General features: G+C 43.0%; 1 protein-coding gene and 1 long non-coding RNA gene across 2 annotated transcripts in view; one reads left to right on the top strand and one right to left on the bottom strand.

Annotated features, from left to right (window-relative positions):
* Positions 1-20,457, bottom strand: part of LOC117516253 (polypeptide N-acetylgalactosaminyltransferase 18-like) — a 483,867-nt gene that overhangs the window by 78,188 nt on the left and 385,222 nt on the right. The window lies entirely within an intron of this gene.
* Positions 10,963-20,157, top strand: LOC117516254. The gene is made up of 3 exons (XR_004562343.1): positions 10,963-10,976; positions 19,770-19,953; positions 20,110-20,157. It is a non-coding gene; the product is annotated as an uncharacterized LOC117516254 (long non-coding RNA).

Here is a 20,457-nt window from a genome sequence, read left to right as displayed (position 1 = left end):
TATTTATTTAATTAGGGTGAATCAAGGCCATGCACTACAGAAGCCACCAAGACATCCATGACAACTCTGAGGTATAGGTTTCTGTGGCTGTGACTGGAGAACCTGGGCATGATGTAGTTTTCTGTTTGTCACATCACCAATTACACAGCCTCATGGTGGAGTGGAATAAAATGTGAAATTTCAGCTACAGTGTGGCAAGTTTCAGAAGGGAAACTCAAGCCTATGTCAAAAGATGTACAGTTTAGAGGATGTACAGTTTATGCAGTATTGGCAATTTTGTACAATATTGTCAAAGGGGTGACAATATTGCATGCATGGTTCAGTGTGTGGTTAAAAATACAGAAACTTATAATTCCTTCAGAGATGTCATGGGTGTCTTGGTGGCTTTCCTCACTTGTCTCCGACTTTTGAGACCTGCCAACTCTAGACAGATTTTGACATACTGTTTGTATTGATTGATATAAATGAAGTCCAAGACATATTCAGTGAGTTGGAAATGTTTATATATCCATCCCCTGACTTGCCTAAAGAAAATTGTCTGTAAAAGTGATTAGTTAGATACAGAATAATTGTTATTTACTGCTATAAGCAACAGGTTGGACATCATTGTGTTCCAAGGTTCTTGAAATGTAGCAATGTCTTCACCTGGTGGGCATTTACCATTAGTGCAGGTGCAATAAAATTAATGCAACTACAATAATAGAATTTTACCAAGAGCTCTAGTTTATACTTATATAGTTTGTCCAATTACGAGGGATGACTGAGAAGTTTTTGAGCCTGACTCAGAAAAAGAAGATTATGGTTCTCCATCTTTTGCATTCTGAGAAACCAACATTTTGAGAATGTGTGAAGTTTTGACGCACTTGTTGGATTCTCAGAATGCAAAACATGGAGAACCGAGCTTTATTTTGTCTAGGTAAGGCTTCAAAGCTTCTCAATCATCCCTCACGCTTATGGCCTCTAAAAACTGAGGGACTCCATAAACATGGTTGTAATTCCTAAATGCTAATGTGATATTTTTTGTTAAACTACTTGAATTAAAGCTGAAAATCAACACTGCAAGAACATCCTGATGGTTTCATTTCACCTCTACTGTTTATAGAAGCATTCATTCATTCATTGATTGATCCATCCATCCATCCATCCATCCATCCATCCATCCATCCATCCATCCATCCATCCATCCATCCATCCATCCATCCATCCATCCATTATTTCATTTGATTTCATTTATATCATGCCAAATCACAACAAAGTTGCCTCAAGGGGCTTCACACAAGTAAGGTCTAACCTTACAAACCCCTAGCGCAAGCAAACAGGCAACAGTGGTAAGAAAAAACTCCCTCTGATGATTTGAGGAAGAAACTGCAAGTAGTTCAGACTCAAAGGGGTGACCCTCTGCTTGGGCCATGCTACTGACACAATTAACAAAACAATTTACAAAACTAATATACAGGAAATTTTGCCAGTGCACAGAACAGGAGGGTTACAGAAATAGACACCATACCCATCTCTGGATGGAGCCTGCACCTCAAACAGAGAAAAAACTCAGGCATAAGAAAGACAACAAATACAGTATAATTTGTCAGTGGTAAGCAGCAAGAAAAACAGACTAAGGTGATCGTCGGCCACTAGCCCCAAGCTTCACTAAAAGACCCAGAATTTAGATCAAGTTGAGGCCACGGCACGCTCCGTTTCCTACTACAATAAATTAAAAACACTAAAAAGCATAATAACATACTATGCCAGTATGCTAGCCATACAAAAGGGAAAATAAGTGCATCTTAAGTTTGAATTTGAAAGTCTCCACAGAATCTGACTGTTTTATTGATGCAGGGAGATCATTCCACAGAACAGGGGCACGATAAGAGAAAGCTCTCTGACCCACAGACTTCTTATTCACCCTAGGGACACAAAGTAGTCCCGCACCCTGAGAATGCAATGCCCAGGCCGGTACGTAGGGTTTAATTAAGTCAGGTAAGTAGGGAGGTGCCAGTCCATGAACAGTTTTATAGGTTAGTAATAGAACTTTAAAATCTGATCTCACAGGAACAGGAAGCCAGTGAAGAGATGCCAAAATGGGTGTAATGTGGTCAAACTTTCTGCTTCCTGTCAAACATCTGGCAGCAGCATTTTGAACCAATTAGAGACCACTAATACTGGAATGCGGTAAACCAGAAAATACAACATTGCAGTAGTCCAATCTAGAAGAAACAAATGCATGACTCAGGGTCTCAGCATCAGCCATAGACAGGATGGGATGAAGCTTTGCTATATTGTAATAATAATGTGGAGGTCAAAGGACAATGTAGGATAAAAAAAATTCCATCCATCCATCCATGCATCCATCCATCCATCCATCCATCCATCCATCCATCCATCCATCCATCCATCCATCCATCCATCCATCCATCCATCCATTTTCTTCAGCATGTGTTTATTTTATACGCTTTTATATTTCTTTGTACAGTTGCTTAAGTTGTCCTTCTGGGAGATCAGACACTGGCTTGTGGCCTTTGGTTGATCCATGTTTCATCTTATCTTCACCATTTTCTCGTCTTTTCTGCTGAAGACAAAAACCCCTGACAAGCCTTTGTACTTTTAAGACCTTCATTGTGACTCCCTCTAAGGGAATATCGACTAATCTGTCGCTCTTTGAAACATTTACAAACATTTGTGAAGAAATTCAACGACTGTCAAAGGCCACCATTCCTACAAAAACAAAAAGATTACTGCCCTGCTGCACTGTGAACTGAAAAACCTCAGCAACCCTCAAATAAATTCAGGATCTTAAGAACACAGGAGGGAAAACCGATGGTTGTGCTTTAAGAAAATTGCGATACACAAGAATGTTGTATCTGTCAGGCCCACGGCAAAGATTTTTCCATCAATGTCTGTGTCTGAAGGTTGTGTCAGGCAGTTTGAAGAGGTCAGATGTCAGAGGTGCTGCTTGAGCTGAATAAAAAGAAGTCTGCTTTGAAAATGATTTGCTGGTTGGCCACAGTGCACATTCAATGGCAGGAAAGCGAGCACTCTGTGTGAATGACTGCAATTTTCCCCTAAACGGCGAGACGCCGTCCTTTTTGTTGAGCTCGGTTAGAACGACTGAAGCAGACAGTTGGCCCACATCTTGTTTGAAGTGTTCTGGCCGTGAGAGGCCACAACACTTCCAAATGAAGACAAAACTAGCAAATGCAGAAAATTTGATTTGATTTATTGAACCTCCTAATTTATGGAGAAAAAAAATAAAATATCTAAAATCAACAATAGACAGACACAACAATATTAAAATGGTGACAATAAATCATTGACAATTGAGCTCTCAAAGCCACCAGCGGCAGTTAAAATGAAGCGAACACTGTCAGCGACACCACATTCAGGGGTTCTTTTGATGGTTCTCTTGCTAGCTCCTTTATAAGAAGTGTCGCATAGATATCTAGCTAAAGATATACCATACTCCTGGCAGATATTAACAACAGCTGAAATGAGATTAGCCTGACTAAACAATTGACCCTGAAGTGTTTGACATAAAAGATATTTACACAGTACATGTGTATGTGAGCTCGACAAGAACATCGACCTGAACAATGATAGTTTCTGGATGTTGACATATTTTTTGACACGATTGACACCTAATGCTTGGAGAAGAGGAGATGACCTACAGTAGGACTTGAGACCAAGAGCAGCTTTAAGAAACTTATTTTGGGCAACTTCAACCCTATCCATAGCAGTTTTATTCTGGTAGGTACACTCTAAACCATAGGTCAGAACAGGTCTTATAGCAGAGATGTAAATATGATTGATGATGCCAGGATTACAACCCCCTGCACACAACCCTGCGCCTTGGAGAGAGTAAAACGTGCGTCTGGCTGCCTGAATGCGCGTTTCTGAGTGACTTCAGGCGTCGTTGGTGAGAGTGACTCCTAGATGCTTCACCTCTGTGGATTTGACGAGCCTAGTGCCATCAAGGGTCCAACAGCGGTTGGTGTAAGGACTCTTACCAAATGTCACACATGTGGTTTTCAAAGGATTGAAGCTGAGTCCGTGTTGGGTAATGTAGCTGTTAGCGTGATCGATTAGATCCTGCAGACCGGAGATCATCAGGCTGCAGAGTAACAAGTCATCAGCATAGCAGCAGACGTTATATGTCATTCCGTCTATAGCGATGCCATGGCTCATGGAGGACAGACCCATCACCAAGTCCTGGTACAAGTTAAAGATGAAAGGGGATGACAGTCCACCCTGGCGGGTCCCCTTCCGAATAACGATCTTGTGGCTGATCCTATTGCCCCATTTGATGTATACAACAAGTCTGCTGTACCAGTATACAAAAAGACGCCAGTATAAAGTCGGTATCATGGCAAGCGCCTTTGCAAACATACCATCATACCATCAAAGGCGCCTTTCGCGTCAAGCGCGCATACATATAAACGGGCGATCCTCTACTGACACAATAGTCAATAATGTCACTTGTCATAGCCACAGCCATGGACTTTCCTCAGCTTCCCACAAATCCAAATTGGAGGTCCTGAAATTCATGCTCACCGCACATAGAGAGAATATGGACCTCCAGCAATTTCGAGAATGTTGTGGAAATGACAATGGGCCGATAATGCTTTGCAATGGACGGGTCTATATTGGGCTTCTTTAGCAGTGGTACAAGAAGTCCTTTAGTAAAGGAGTCTCCAACTATACCATAACGAATACACAATGTCAGCATACGGCATATTATGGAAATAACTTGAGTTCCAGTAGACCACTTCAAATGCTCAGCAGTGATGCCGTCAATACCCGCGGAGAACCCTTGATGGAGTTTACCCAGGTACGACAGAAGCATATCCTCGGTCATCACAAAGTCTGTATCCACGTGTGCCTTTGCTGACTTGTAATTCTGTTGGACTAATAACTTGGAATGTCGGACAGTCTCAGTGACGTCATTACTCACATAGTCAAACTTCTTGCTGAAGTGGCTATGGAGAGAATCTATACTGATGTTATACACTGTAGAGCTGGATGTACATTTGCTCCTTCTGACGAGGTTCCAGAATTTATTCATATTCCGCTGCCCTAAAAGGAAGTCGAGCTGGTTATACGTCTGGTAAATGTTCGTATTGATGGCTCTATGACAGGCTGAACGGAACGCCTTCTTGGACAGCTTGTAGAAGGCGTGCATGTGACCATGTCTGGTTTTACCAGCAGCTTGCCACAAGCCATACCAAAAACGCTGGCGATCTCGTGCATGAAGACACTTGCTGTTCCACCAGTGCTTGTTCCGGTGTTGGTCCTGGTACGACGAACGGCCATCTATGACGTGCTGGGTGGCCTGGTGAACAACGTCCTGGATTGCGTTACACATAGAGTCCACCTGCAGCCTGGCCATCTCAACGTCCTGGATGAGGTCAACGTCCACACGGGGCAGGTCAGTGGCAGTGATGGCGACGTAATCAGCGTATAACTGGCACTGGGAGTCGTCGGACCAGTCTATCCTAGGGAACCTAGGAGCGGAGGGGTAAAAGTTCGAGTCCCTAGCACCATCACTCGCCTGTATAACAACTGTGGTTCTAATAGGCAAATGGTCATTCACAATATTTGGCAAACACATAACAGTACAGTCACGAACAATTTCTTGAGCGAATTTAGAATAAAACATGTGATTTATATATGAAAAAGACCCTGCCTTTTGATAGGTGTAACTAACATTCTGTTTAAATTCGAAATTACAAGAGAACATTTCATTTTGACATACAGAATCGTAAAGCATGTAACAGTGCTTTGTAAACGGATGCAACCTATACCAATGTCTCGTTAGTTGGTTGGCACGCGGCATACAAGTGTTCATGTCACCAAGCACAAGCACAGGAGATGGGTCATTCGTGTCAATGAGACACTGCACGTCTCCCAGTGTCTCACTATAAAGACTCGCCTGCCTACACGATTCGTCATAATGAGGTAAATAGACACCTATCACAGTAAGCTGTACCTTATTGTCAATCACAAATTGGATGGGCATTATCCTGTCATTGTCACATTTGAGAGGGATATAAGTGAGTCCTGGTACTTTGCGACATATGAAACTGACACCTCCGTATGGTCGCTCTAGAAGAACCTGCTCGGGGTCAGTGCTCGACTTAAGGTTACACCAATATCCCTCATCATTCAATTCATGACCTGTAGCGTTCAGTTCATTAGGCCTAAGTCAAGTCTCACACACAAACATGCAATCATTTGTATTAATCATGTTTAAAATACTACCATATGAACTTTTAAGACCGTTGCAATTAAAATTAACAATATGCACTGGAATGTCTTTATCTACACATTCATTCTGAGTTCTAAGCATAGATGAGGGAGTTGCGCTGGTAGTAGCATCTGTACCATACTCGGACTGATAATCTGTGATTTTGGGCATTTGCCCGGTGGGCCGCTGCACGTTTTCACGTGTGTGGGCCGGCCCTCCCATATTTATAGAGATTATGGAAATACAGTGTTCTCGAACCGCGCGCTGCTGTCAACACGAGGAAAGTCCGTGATCAGTGAAGCTACAGCATTTAATCGGCGCAGCTGCAGAACCACTTCCTGAATTTGTGTCAAAATAAAAGTTCTGTAGTGTTTCATACACGGCGCAGTCTTATTCTAGGTTTCAGTTTTGTTTCCGTTTGATCACACAACGGTGACTTACATCGAGCACAATGATTGACATGACCAACAGCCAATGACAATTGGAGAAGCATACAGGGTGGCCAATCAGATTGCAGGAAGAGCAGGCGGCTGCTCCCGCCCCTGCAGTGTTGCCAAATGTACGATAATTATCGTATTTGTATGATAGTTTTACCCTCTGTACGATGTACGATCAATAATGGGAAAAAATCCAAAATGTACGATAATTTCATATTTCATATCTGGCAACACTGCGCCCCTGTGAATGGACCGAGTCCTCGGCGCCTGGACTTCTCTGCGCTTCGCGCTCTCCCTGCTGCTCGGATTTATTCCCGAATGTTGCTCCTGGTGTGGAAACGAGGGTGAAAATTTAAGATAAAACAAATGAGTGATGTTTTTTGTTTGTTTTAGGGGGTCAAAGCTGTGATCTTTATTGGGACAGCAGACCAGTTATAATGGTAATAGGGGAGGCCGGGGCTGTTTGTAACAGTGTTCAAAGCTGCAGTCATACAGGTATTTTGATTTCACTTTACACGTTATGAGAATCAGTTCACAGAAGTGAAATATTCTTTGGAGTATTCCACACTCTAAAACAAATTATTTGCTCAGTTTAAAAACAAAACAAAACAAAACCCTAAAATAGCAATTTGCATGTTTTTTAAAGAAATTCTAACTCAGTCACTGAGTACACACAAAACACTTATAGTCAGACAAACCCAGGTTTAGCAACGCATTTAATTAAGTGGTTTTGTAAACTTAATTTGCTTTGTCCTCTACACTGTTAATTAATTTTAACCAATTTAATTTAAAGGTTTTGGTGTTATTAGTTAGTCAAGTTATTTAAGTTTTTCAGGCTTCTTTTTTGCCTCCATTCCACTCAGTAATGTTCATGCAAAATATTACCTTAATTTTCTCTCTCTCTCTCTCTCTCTCTCTCTCTCTCTCTCTCTCTCTCTCTCTCTCTCTCTCTCTCTCTCTCTCTCTCTCACACACACACACACACACACACACACACACACACACACACACACACACACACACACACACACACACACACACACACACACACTTTGGAGACACAAAAGCTTTTTTCCACCTGTGTGCTTTTGCTTCAATTTTGTACTATGATCAAGGTGAAATGACAGTGAAAGTGTGTGTTTAGGTGTGTGTTCATGGTGTTTAGGTGTATAGTATTTGTTCATTAGGGGTTTGGTATGGACGGGTGGGTGTGCGTGTTTGGGGGTGGATTCATCGGGCCAATAGTGGGCTGGTCCAGAGTAAAAATGCCAGGGCCGAAATTTGTTCCCAGTCCGACCCTGGTCTGTACTGTTCGTCATCGGGGGTATACCAGCTGTATCGATTGTCGTGCTCATAGGCGTAACGCTGGTGAGCGTCGCGCCGAAAGAAGTCACATTGGTAGCTGTCACGTTCGTAGCTGCCGTGCCAGTACCCATCACATTGGTATCCATCACTCCGGTGTTCCTCGCGTTGGTAACCGTTGCATTGGTAGCTGCGATGTGAGCTCTGACAGTTGGAGAAGTTGCTGTTTGGGACCAGGTCTTTACGAGATTTCCTTTGTTGTTGTTGCACGCTCCCTGACTGCTGTGACTGTGGTGGAGCTGTGGCTGCTTACGTCCATGTTTGTTACTCTGGCGCTTGTTGTTCTCGTTGTTCCGCGGGGCGTGAAAGGGCTGCACCCTAAGATTTTTGTCCTGGTTGTCACTATTGAGCACTACATGTTGACTATCACGTGGAACCTTTGCAACAAATGACTTCCAGTCACTATTGTCAGATAGCACTCTAATGTCATATCGTTGGATAGCCACACCCATGGTTGCCAGTTCATGTTTCACGTCGTCACATGTCACATTGCCTGCTGCGCCACCAATGTAAATCTTGGTCACCTCTGTGGTTCTATGGATGGCGGCAGTTATGTGGGAGGCAGGGCGGTTGGTTGCCCCAAGTTGAGAGGATAACTCCTCCACAGTGTGTCCCTCACATCCGGTATCCACAGATTCAGCATCTGATACACGGAGACTGGTTCCGCCGGCTGATGCGGCAGGTTGAGAGTTCTCATCGGGATCCATGGAGTTGGTGTCCATGTCAACTTCGTCAGCCCCTGTCGACTCTGGAGCTATTAGGATTTGGTTGGGCATCACTACTATGGAGATTTCAACATCAGGACCTGCTGCTGTAGAGACCATGTTGCGTCTTGTGTCAGTGTTGTGAGCTCTCAGGTTGCGCAGCTCATTCTCCACAACCTCCAGGTGATGAGTGTAGGTACCAACGAGGTTCAGTAGCTCTACATATTTCGTGTACAGGTTATCTGGTGTGGATGCTGTGGTGTCTTGGAGCTTCTCCAGGAAGATTTTGTCCATATCATGGTAGACTTCCCCATTAAATAGACAGAGTCCCAGGTTAATTATGTCAGAAACAAGAGTTTTAATAGCTGTTCGGTGGACAATTCGTCACCCACGGAACTGTTCGTGTACACAACACACCTTCTCGCTGAGTATAGAGTGTAACTGGAACAGCACGTTCATAGAGGCCAACGCTAATTCTGCTCGTATATCATTCACGCTGTATTGATGAATCACTTGCAGAGATTCACTGTATGCACGTGGAAGGTCCTCCTTGTTCAAATGAGAAAGATCTCGTAGAGTCATGATACGGTTGATGTCGTTCATACCTGGTGCAGTGGGGGCCAGTTGATGATCTTCTGACACACTGTCATTCACATTGTATACAAGGTATGATAGTTCTGATGTATTAGTTTCCTTGCACACATGACCGGTTCCACTCGCGACGTCAGCGCCCTCCCTCATGCTGTTTTACGGGGGGGGGGGGGGGGGAGCTCCGACGAAATTACTCCACAAATTACTCCACAATGACGTCTTTCACTGGATGATCTGGGGCAGATACTGTCTGCAAATACTGTTTACGTGCAACGTTGCAACAGTTATGTAGAGTAACTCAAATAAATAATGTTGCGTTTGTTCCGTCTGTAATTCTAAATCACAACCTAGCTTAGCCGCTAACAGGCAATGGAAAAACGCAGACGATAACTCTGCTAGAAAAAACTAACTAACTAATCAACTTAGCTAACTAAGTAACTAAGTGATATTTTGACGGACAACATAAAAATACGGAATAAACATGACTGCACCGTAAAGAAGCTCAGTGAGTAATCCCAGAGTCCCAGAATGACATTTTTCATTCAAAAACATAAATACAAAAAGAGGGAAAAATGTTATGTGTCGACGCGGGTTGAGGAACGGACCTGCGTCAGACAGGACCCAGCGCTAAAAACAACCAGAAAGCGGTTCCAAACAGAAACTATTTATTATTCACCTGTGCTTAAAAGTGTAAAAACATAAAAACAACGTCCCTCTGGTGGAGTGATTTGTGGCTTGCTCTCCAGCGCCCGCAAGGATTAAAGCCGGCGCTCCTGGACTTCCTACCACCGCCAAACACCCCCCAGGTGGACACGACAAACTGATTCTCTGTGAAGCAAAGAGAAGGTGAGGTAAGTCAACAGATACAACTATATCTTCCAATAAACACACGCTATCAGCAACACACTCAGGTCAGTGTCCTTTTTTTACTTTATGCAAATGAGCAGCTTCTCACAACAAGTGGAGGATCACTTATCCTTCACGCCACAGCAGTGAGAAGCAAACTGCACAATTCTCTTCACAATTCCAGTATACTGTGTAACAAAACACCAAGTTACTATCAACAATTACTTAAACACTTAATTACCTTTAGTGTGTGCTGACAGCATGTGTCCTCACCCTTCCCTGCTTCACGGGCTCGATGCGTCAAAACCCAGGCGCGGTCCTCAGCGTCTCACAAACGAACGTCACAAGGTCGAGTTCCCGGCATTTCTGCTCAAGTCACACATGACTTAAATGCAGAACGCCATCCAATTATCTGCTTCAGCTGCAAGTCGTCCAGGTTGCACGTGAGCACCAATCACAGGTGCTTTCCATGATGTTGATGAGGGTGAAGACTCTTCAGCCAGCACCTTCTTCACAGACAAATCAGCCCTCATGCCACCTGGAGAGCAAAGAAAAGAAAAGAACACCAAAACATCCAGCCACGCCCCCCCAACACACTACAGAAAAAAACCCGTTGGCACCAATTTGACAATAGCTACATCAAAAACGTTGTGCAAATAATAATAATAAAAACTGCAAACAGAGGCTATAAATATAACCTACAGCACTTAGTAATAATTTTGATTTTACAGCACGTCCGCTGCCAATTCCACTCAAGAACATCCAACAAACACACATTACAAAGTGTACAACACAGAGGTTTCTGCCTGGATTAGTACATAAACTAACTTCTATTGTTCAAGACATCAAAAATAAAATTAAAGTCAGAATATAGCTAGCATAAGAAGCAAATCATCAATAAAATAAATAAATAAACGTCTGGTGAGCAGGCAGAAGAGTGAAGCGCTGCAATACCCTGAACGGCAAGTAATTTAGAACCATATGTGCAGTTTTTTTTTTTGTTTTTTTTTTTTACTAAATTTACAGACATTTTCCCACATTCAAGTCTAGGAACCTGCCCTGTAGCTACATGTTGATGTATGTGGCAAACCACAGAACTGCCTAGGTCCTGGATGGTAACCACCTCAGCAGACCAGACCATCCCCACAGCTCAAAATTAAGCGTCTATCTGTTACAGCCAGGTGATACGTGGGCGTGTCCTTGGGCTTCTTCAACTGCTGTGCTCCTCAACGCACCTGTGTGCTGCATCATGTACCACATTTCCAAAATATCTTTTGGCCTGGTCCCACTGGCGTTTAGGAAGATTGGCTCATATTCGCTAAACATCTGCAATATCCATGAAACATGCTTGTATGAGTCGGCCGACATCCGCACACGTCTGCAATTATCCGCAGAGGCACGTATTTCCGTTGCCAGGATTTTTGAGCTGCACAAAATTTTGGTTGCGGATGACATCTGCCTTACATACTCCATACATACTCAATCTATGCGCTGTACGAGGTCTGTCCAAAAAGTAACAGACCTTTTTATTTTTTTCAAAAACTATATGGATTTGAATCACGTGTGATTGCATCAGCCAAGCTTGAACCTTTGTGCGCATGCGTGAGTTTTTTCACGCCTATCGGTTGCGTCATTCACCTGTGGGCAGGCTTTGAATGAGCACTGGTCCACCCCCCTCATCGGATTTTCATTGTCAGAGAAATGTCTGAATGATTTGGAGCTTTGCTGCATCAAATTTTTCCAGAAACTGTGAGAGACAGCCAGGTGGACACCATTCGCTAAATTCAGATGGCTTTCAGGGATGATTTTATGGGGATCACACAGATTGAGGAGTGTTACAGCCGGTTTAAAGACCGCCCACAGTGGCTGACAGCGTGCTGTGTTCCGATCGGCGATCGACAGGCTGAAACGACCAGATCATTTCCAAACTGAACGCTGTGTTGATCCGGGATGTCGTCTGACTACCACAGAAATGGCAGAAGACATGGACATCAAGACTTTTTTGGCACATTCCACTGTTACAGGAGTTATTGTCATGGAAAGCAGAGTGGAGGAATGCGCCACAGAGCCGCGAATGGCGCGGGACAAAACCACAGGAATTTGCGTGTCGGGACGGAGCCGCATGGCGCAAATCAACGCCGTGATGAAGCCTCACAGGACATGTTCTGGCATGTCCAGTTAAGCCACAATTTCTCGGATAGTCACACGACTGAAAAGCCACAGAAAGCCGTCTGAAAGCATCTGAAAGCCGTCCTGTGAGACCAACACGGAGGTGGTTTTGTGCCATGCCATTCACGGCACGGTGGCGCATTCCTCCGCTCCTCTTGATATATAGTCTTGATGTCCACATCTTCTGCCATTTCTGTGGTAGTCAGACGACGTCCCGGATCAACACAGCGTTCAGTTTGGAAATTATCTGGTCGTTTCAGCCTGTCGATTGCCGCTCGGAATGCGGCGCGCTCTCAGCCGCTGTGGGCGGTCTTTAAACCGGCTCTAACACTCCTCAGTTTGTGTGATCCCCATAAAATCGTCCCTGAAAGCCATCTGAATTTAGCAAATGGTGTCCACCTGGCTGTCTCTCACAGTTTCTGGAAAAATTTGATGCAGCAAAGCTCCAAATCATTCAGACATTTCCCTGACAATGAAAATCCGACGAGGGGGGTGGACCAGTGCTCACTCAAAGCCTGCCCACAGGCAAATGACTCAACCGACAGGCGTGAAAAACTCACGCATGCGCACGAAGGTTCAAGCTTGGCTGATGCAATCACACGTGATTCAAATCCATATAGTTTTTGAAAAAAATAAAAAGGTCTGTTACTTTTTGGACAGACCTCGTATATCCGCTGTTATCCGCTGATATCCACAACTGATATTGCGGCTTGGCAGCGGACTGGGACAGTGTGTAAAACGGATATATAGCGTGCCTATCACGTCCACATCGTGAACTAAAATAAGTTGTAGCGAATGCATACAGACTGGCTTCAAATAAAGAGTTTGTATTACGTCTGCTTTGCATCTGATTTGCGGACAATCTGCGAATGCATAACAAACACGCCACGTAAACCCAAAGTACTATATGTGGCAGAAATCGACGTACCTGCCAGTCCGTGCCAGTCCAGCTGTGGAGACGTACAAATGTAGTTATGGATCCCCAAAATCTTAGTGTGATAGCTGCTGCCATCCAACAACATACTGTAAATCCCCAGCTGCAGAGAAGTCAGCCGTGGACCTCGGTTCTCTTTCAGAACGTTTATTTAACTCCAACAGAAGGAAGAGTAGCTGTTACAGCCGCAACTCACGTTGAACTCTTTCTTTTTGAAAAAAAAAAAAAAACTCCGTCTCACAACCCTGAGCAGCTTCCCCCTTCCCCAAACTCATGAACAGTTAACCCTTGCATGACAACATGAACATCAACTCTATGATCATTACAATACCAATCAACTTGTCCAAGTCCAGCAATTGCTCCAGCAATTGCATGTGCAATACAATCGCTGTTCCTGCATCACGTGCGCAATGCCTTGACAATATATCTGTAATACTTCCGTGATAATCGCAATGCATCCGATCCATTTCCTCAATACATATGTTATGCATCCGTGATTGTTAGTCAAATATTCGCTATACATTATTAATATATCTGTAATGCATACTGAGGATTTGTCATTCCAGGCCAATTTTGTTGCGGACGACAACGAATGCCCGAAAATATACTCAATTCCTGTGCAATTAATCATTAATTAATTACTTCATGTGCAATTAATCCTCTCCCCAGTGGGACCGGTCCCTTTGCTGATGTTATGTCACAATTCAAGTGATCCCATTTATCTGAGACTCCCCAAGCAATCGCACCTTTGACACAAAGTCATTCCAGTAGAACCTAAGGATCCTCTGAAGAGACCAAGTACTGAAGACACCCAGTTGTCATCTTAGGTTAGCGTCCAAGTCTCACAATCACACAAGAAGCACAAGGACCCTACAGATTTGGACATTCATTCTCCTAAAAAAGATATGGGCATCACCAATGCCTCAATAAACACCTCTGTCCACTGATTTCATTGACACCACAAGCTCTTCTAAGGCATCTCTCGATGCCAAAGGCCGAGGACCCAGAGAGACATGAATGTCACTGCCGAGGTAAGTCTTTACAAGTTCAACACTTTGGCCCCATGTAGAAACGCTTCTGAAGACCAAGTCCGGGAAGTAATTAAAATCTTGGATCTTAGGGCCCTATCCCACTGGCGTTTAGGAGGATTTGCGGATGGAATGTGCACAAAAGTGGCCCACATCCGCCAAACAACCGCAATAACCGTGTAACATTCCTGTATGAGTCGGCCGACATCCGAACACGTCCGTGATCATCCGCAGAGGCACGCATGTCCGCAGCCAGGATTTTTGAGCGGCTCAAAATTCCTGCAGCGGATGAGATCCGCATCACTGCCTGAACACATACTGAAGACATAAGCAGGACATACACAACCAACGCGCCGCATAGCCCCTGTCATCCGCTGATATCCGCAACCGATGGGTTGGCGCAGCTTGGCGGCGGACCAGGACAGCGTGCAAAACAGATATGACGCGTGCCCAGCACGGCCACATCACGTTCGCAAATGGTATGTCGCGCATGCAGACAGAGTGGGCACGGATGGAGCGAGTGCATCACGGCCGCTGTGCCCCTCATGGGGGCGCCTCCGGGGTCGCCTTCGCTTCTGTTCCCTGTTATATCCACTTTTCTTCCTCATGTATTCGCTGATCCACCCCGGGACATTTGTCATTTCCGCCCACCTTTGTTGCGGACGCTCAGCTTTTGTCTCCTCATTTCATGCACAAATCCTCCTAAACGCCAGTGGGACAGGACCCTTAGTCTTGATCCAGGATGATTGCAAATCCAGACACCCCGATTCTTCACTCAGCTTCTAAGCTGCTCCACTCAGGGTATCCACTGATTCCTCAAAGATCACAGTGACACATTACCCACATGGAAACAGAAACAGGAATTTTTTGACAAACTTCTTCTGTAGTGATCAATCAATCAATCAATCAATCAATCAATCAAATTTTATTTGTTAAGCGCCTTACAACAACCTAAGTTGACCAAAACGCTGTACATATAAAAATCGCATTTAAAATATAGTTAAAAAGAGGAACACAGATTCATTTTATTCCCAAGTCTAAAAAGACTAAGTATCAAAAGCACATCTAAACAAATACGTTTTGAGTTTTGTTTTAAAAAGGGGCAGATCCGAGATGGCATGCAAGTCAAGGGGCAGCGAGTTCCAAAGTTTAGGACCTGCTACTGCGAAAGCACAATCACCCCACTGTTTGCTTCAAGACCTGGGCTGCTCCAACAAGTAGAGCTGTGCAGATCGTAGAAATCTGCTGGGCTGATGAAGAGTCAGAATCTCACATAGATATGCAGGTGCAAAGCTGTGGATGGAGCAGAAAACAAACAGGAAAAGTTTGTATTGGATCCTGTATTGCACTGGCAGCCAGTGGAGAGAGCGCAGAACAGGTGTGATATGGTGATGTTCACGAGAATTTGTGAGGAGCCAGGCAGCAGCATTCTGTACCAGTTGTAATCTGTGTAAAGATGTTTGACTGAGTCCAATGTACAAAGCATTGCAGTAGTCCAAGCGTGAGCTGATGAATGCGTGGATTGCTTTATCCAGGTCACAACAACTGAGGAAGGATTTCACTCTTGTGAGAGTGCGGAGCTGAAAGAAGCTTGTCTTAACAACAGAGTCAATTTGTTTATGGAGATTTAGGCCAGTGTCTAAGTGAACTCCCAAGTTTCTGATTACAGTGTTATGGTGAGGAAGTAAGTGACCGTTTGAGACAGCGGCAAGTGGGCTTGTGGTGCCAAATAGACAGAATTCCGTTTTGGATTCATTTAGACTCAGGAAATTCTGTGTGAGCCAGTGCTTGATGTCATCCATACAGGTGTTGATGGTCTGAAATGCATCTGGAGAATCTGGTGAGACTGGTAGATAGATTTGAAGATCATCGGCGTACATATGAAAAGACACATTATGGCTAGAGATGATTGAACCCAGAGGCAGCATGTAAAGAGAGAATGGAGAATACAAAATGGAGCCTTGCGGGACACCAGAAGACAGTCGGGCTGTAGAAGAGGAGTGGCCATTGATGAAAACAGAGAAGTGCCTGTCCGTTAAATAGGACTTGAACCACTGCAGCACGGGACCCTGAAAGCCCACCTGCTGGGCTAGACGGTTCAGGAGGATGGAGTGGTCCACTGTATCAAATGCTGCAGTGAGATCAGGCATTACCAACAGTACAGGTCTCTTTGAGTCCAGGGACAACAGGATGTCATTTTGGACTCTCAACAGTGCGGACTCAGTACTGTGGCGTGTATGAAAACCTGACTGAAATTTATCAAAAATCTGATTCTGGTCCAGAAAAGACAGCAACTGATTAAAAACAAGCTTCTCTAGAATTTTAGAGAGAAAAGCCAAGTGGGACACTGGTCTGAAGTTTGACAGTACTCCTGGATCAAGGTTTGGTTTTTTAAGCAGCGGTCTGACCACAGCCTGTTTGAAAACAGCCGGAACAGTCCCAGATCTTAGGCAGTTGTTGAAAAATAAAAGAAGCCTTGGTCCTACTGTGTCAAAAATTTGTTTCAGCATCTTTGGTGGAATTATGTCCAGGGGACAGTTGGTAGGTCTCAACTTCTGAACAACCTCAGAGAGCTGAGAGAGAGACACTGGCACAAACTCTTTGAGGACAACAGAGGGAGGTGAGCTTGACAAAGTAGGGATATGGTGGTTTGGTTTTATACTTTGTCTGACAGATGCCACTTTGTCCACGAAGAATTGAAGAAAGTCTTCACAAGTTGACGTGGTTGCATTATTGAAATTTTTATCTGTAGGATTTACGACTGATTGAATTGTATTGAATAATGCACGGGGACGGTTGCAGCTGGTAGAGATTATGTTGGAAAGATATTTGCACTTTGCCTCCTTTACTGCATGTTGGTAATCAGAGGAGTCCCTAAGCATCTCCAGTGATACATGCAGTCTGTCTTTTTTCCACCTGCGTTGATGTGATGTTAACAATAACAACAACAAAAATAACAACAACAACAAAAAGCCTGACATCAGCTCCCAGATCTGTGTTCAGCTGGGAATATTCAGATCAAAGCTGATCAAAAATCACCTCTTAAAATAATTATTTCATCTTTTTAAATTCATTTTAGAACAGCCAAAACAATTCAAAATTCTCTCACATTAGTGGACGGACCAAATGCTGCCAGATTTGAGAACTGTTTATGGTGTGTGTAAGCTGTCTGTACATAAAGAAATGGCCAGTAAAAATAACTAGGTGGCACTATAAACAATAAAACCACTTTGAAAAAAACAACTTAACAACTTAAATTCTGAGTCATCAGATTCACATTGAAAATCTTTATACTGTTGCAATCGGTGGATTGAGGTCTTTCCAGTGGTATAGGCCACGCCTCTCTGTGCCAAGACAGGTTTCCAAAAAAAATCGTTCGGTGCGAACTCGTCTCTAGATTTTTGATGCAGAAAGGCCAGATTGGTGTCAAAATGTTCTCTGGAGTGTGGACTGGAAAAATGGATTGGAAATCTTGATTTTTTTGTACGTTTTTGCAAATTTCTTGACTTTTAAGTTGACCATATGTGATGCTATTTAATTAATGATGGGTTTTCTCATTAACAGAATTATCAAATGGCATGAAATTTGCCAGCTTGGTAGAACATAGAGCAACCTAGCCATATACAGAAAATGCCTGGCAAAAACCACTAGGTGGTGCTATAAATAATAAATATGTTTCAGCCACACATAGGAAACCTCCACACCGTTGTGATCAGTGGAGGGAGCTTTTTCGACGGGTTATAAGCCACGTCCATTTGTGCCATGATACTTTTTGTGCAAAATTCCAAAATATGCAAAATGGCCCTACATGAACCTGACTCTGGATTTTTCACACAGAAAGGCCAGAATGGTGTCAAAATGATCTCTGCTTCATGATTCTGAAAAATTGGGCCCGAAACTTTACAATATTTCGCTCCGTATGCAGGTTTTTTACTTTGCGCTGGACCTTGTACACAGCTATTTAATTTATGATGGGTTTTCTCATTAACGGGATCCCCAAATAGCATGAAATTTGGCAAGTGTATGGATGGCCTCTGTCAGATCCACAATGCTAAATTTGGTGGAACTGTATCACTAGATGGCAGTGCAATGCATATGTTTATGAATTTCAGAGCTCGAACATGCTCCAAAATTCATATTGATCTCGCCTGAGAGTCTTACAAGGCTTCTCGGTGGTCCCTGCTTGGGGTAGGTCTGGATCTGTGGTGGCATGGGGGGTGGTTGGACCCTTAGTATGTGTTTGCAAATCTAGTTTAAACATAAAATTCAGTAAGGTATGTCTTCTATAATATATTCTATAATATATAATATAATGAATATATTACATGTTCTTTACTCCATTTTCAGACATCAGTTAAAAACTACATATCACAAGTTGTTTCGCTTGATAGTATTGATCATTCTACCAATTTTCATTGAGATCAGTTGAAAATTCTGCTGGAAATTGATCAAAACTTCTTTAAAATGAATGGTTTTGTACAATCCTGAACCTGATCAATGCCAAAATTCAATGAGTTCTTTTTCTTGATAAGACCAAACATTTCACCACCTTTCATGGAGATGAGCTGCACATACTTCAGGAAATTGCTTGAAATATCGCAAAATGTCCTCTCTGACTACAAGAAAAAGAAGACGTTTAAAGAAGAACTCAGTATCCACATTTAGTTCTCAATCAACACCAAAATGTAATATGTTCTTGGTCTTGATAAAATAATAATAAAAACATCAAATTCAATGGGAATCAGTTTAAACAAATTCAAGATATTTGATAAAATGTTGCAAAATGCCCTTTTTACATGATAATCATAATATGAATAAGAAGGAGAAGAAAAATGCTGAATACACATTGATAATAACAGAAAAAAATGTGATCCATCTCAAAATGAGAAGGATTATTTTGCAAGTTTTGCAGTGACTTTCTAAAAATGTTTCCTGATAACAAAAGGACAAACCAACACAGAAACGTACTGTCCTCGGCTAGTGTAATTATGGTGTGTTTGGAGAACAGAAAGTAAAGAAGATCAGCTGGCTTTGTCACCTGGGCCAAGTTTCGATGACAAAACTGTTGGTTTCGATGCGTGAACAAGTGATGCGCAAAGAAATAAAACATGGTGGTGGCTGCAGTCAGTGAGAAATATTGTAAAGTATTGCACACTTTTTTCCATATGCATTCAAGATCACTGTTGATTTTGGAACAGTCACGAGTGTATTTGGAGCAAATATGTCACCTGTGCATCTGTCCTCATTAATGCTAACACAGTCTTTCGAACAAAAACTGTGATGTTTGTGTGTTTGCAGAACAAGCACTCCTACAGAAACATGGAGGAAATCAATGACGCCAGCTTGTAGGAAAAGTACTTTCTTCAGCATCCATTTATTTTTCTCATGCACAACACCTGAGCACCAGTTATGTTTGTGCTTGCCACTTCTGATCCTGTTTCACTGCAACATGGGGTTGAGAAAATTTGTTGACAGGACAGTGTGTTCAAATTCCTGTGGCAAAACCTCCTGAAAGACAGACACGACTCCAGAGTCCTGCCCTCCTTTTTCTGTCTGCTGTGAACCATGTAAGACTTAGGACACTGAGTGACTGACAGCAGAGTGAGACAGAGCAAGAGAAAAGAGCAGCAACACTCAGCATAAGGTACAAACTGTTCTACTCTGAGACTGTCTGAAAACTGATTGGACTTTTAATGGGATGTAGAATTATATCTCGTTTTAATACTTTTGTACATGTGGACATGCTGCAAAACCTTTTGATTGTATTTCAACATTTGGTTAATTAAGTTTTTTTCTACAGACTACTTTGACTAAAATGTCCGGACGAGGACGAGGAGCAATGGACTTTGTAGCCATGTTTTCATCGCCAGGATTGGTGACCATGTCCGCCTCAGCCTTACTTCTTGTCAGCATTGTTCTTGTTGTCCTTTGGACTCAGTATCACAGGTGAGTCAAATCTACAGTACATCTGAAGAGTCAATCTGTTTTAATTTACAGCCACTCATGTGGTACAAAAATACCTGGATGGAGTGCTTCTTTTGAAAATATTGATTATTTCACCAATTTAATTCAAATCATGGAGATCATCTGAAAATTCTTTTTGAAATTGATGAAAATATTGTGATACTGGTCTGTCTTTAAATGTATG

The sequence above is a fragment of the Thalassophryne amazonica genome, chromosome 8 (genome assembly GCF_902500255.1).
Source record: "Thalassophryne amazonica chromosome 8, fThaAma1.1, whole genome shotgun sequence".
Taxonomy (NCBI): domain Eukaryota; kingdom Metazoa; phylum Chordata; class Actinopteri; order Batrachoidiformes; family Batrachoididae; genus Thalassophryne; species Thalassophryne amazonica.
The sequence above is the reverse complement of the archived record's forward strand: the minus strand, read 5'-3'. Positions and strand labels throughout refer to the sequence as shown.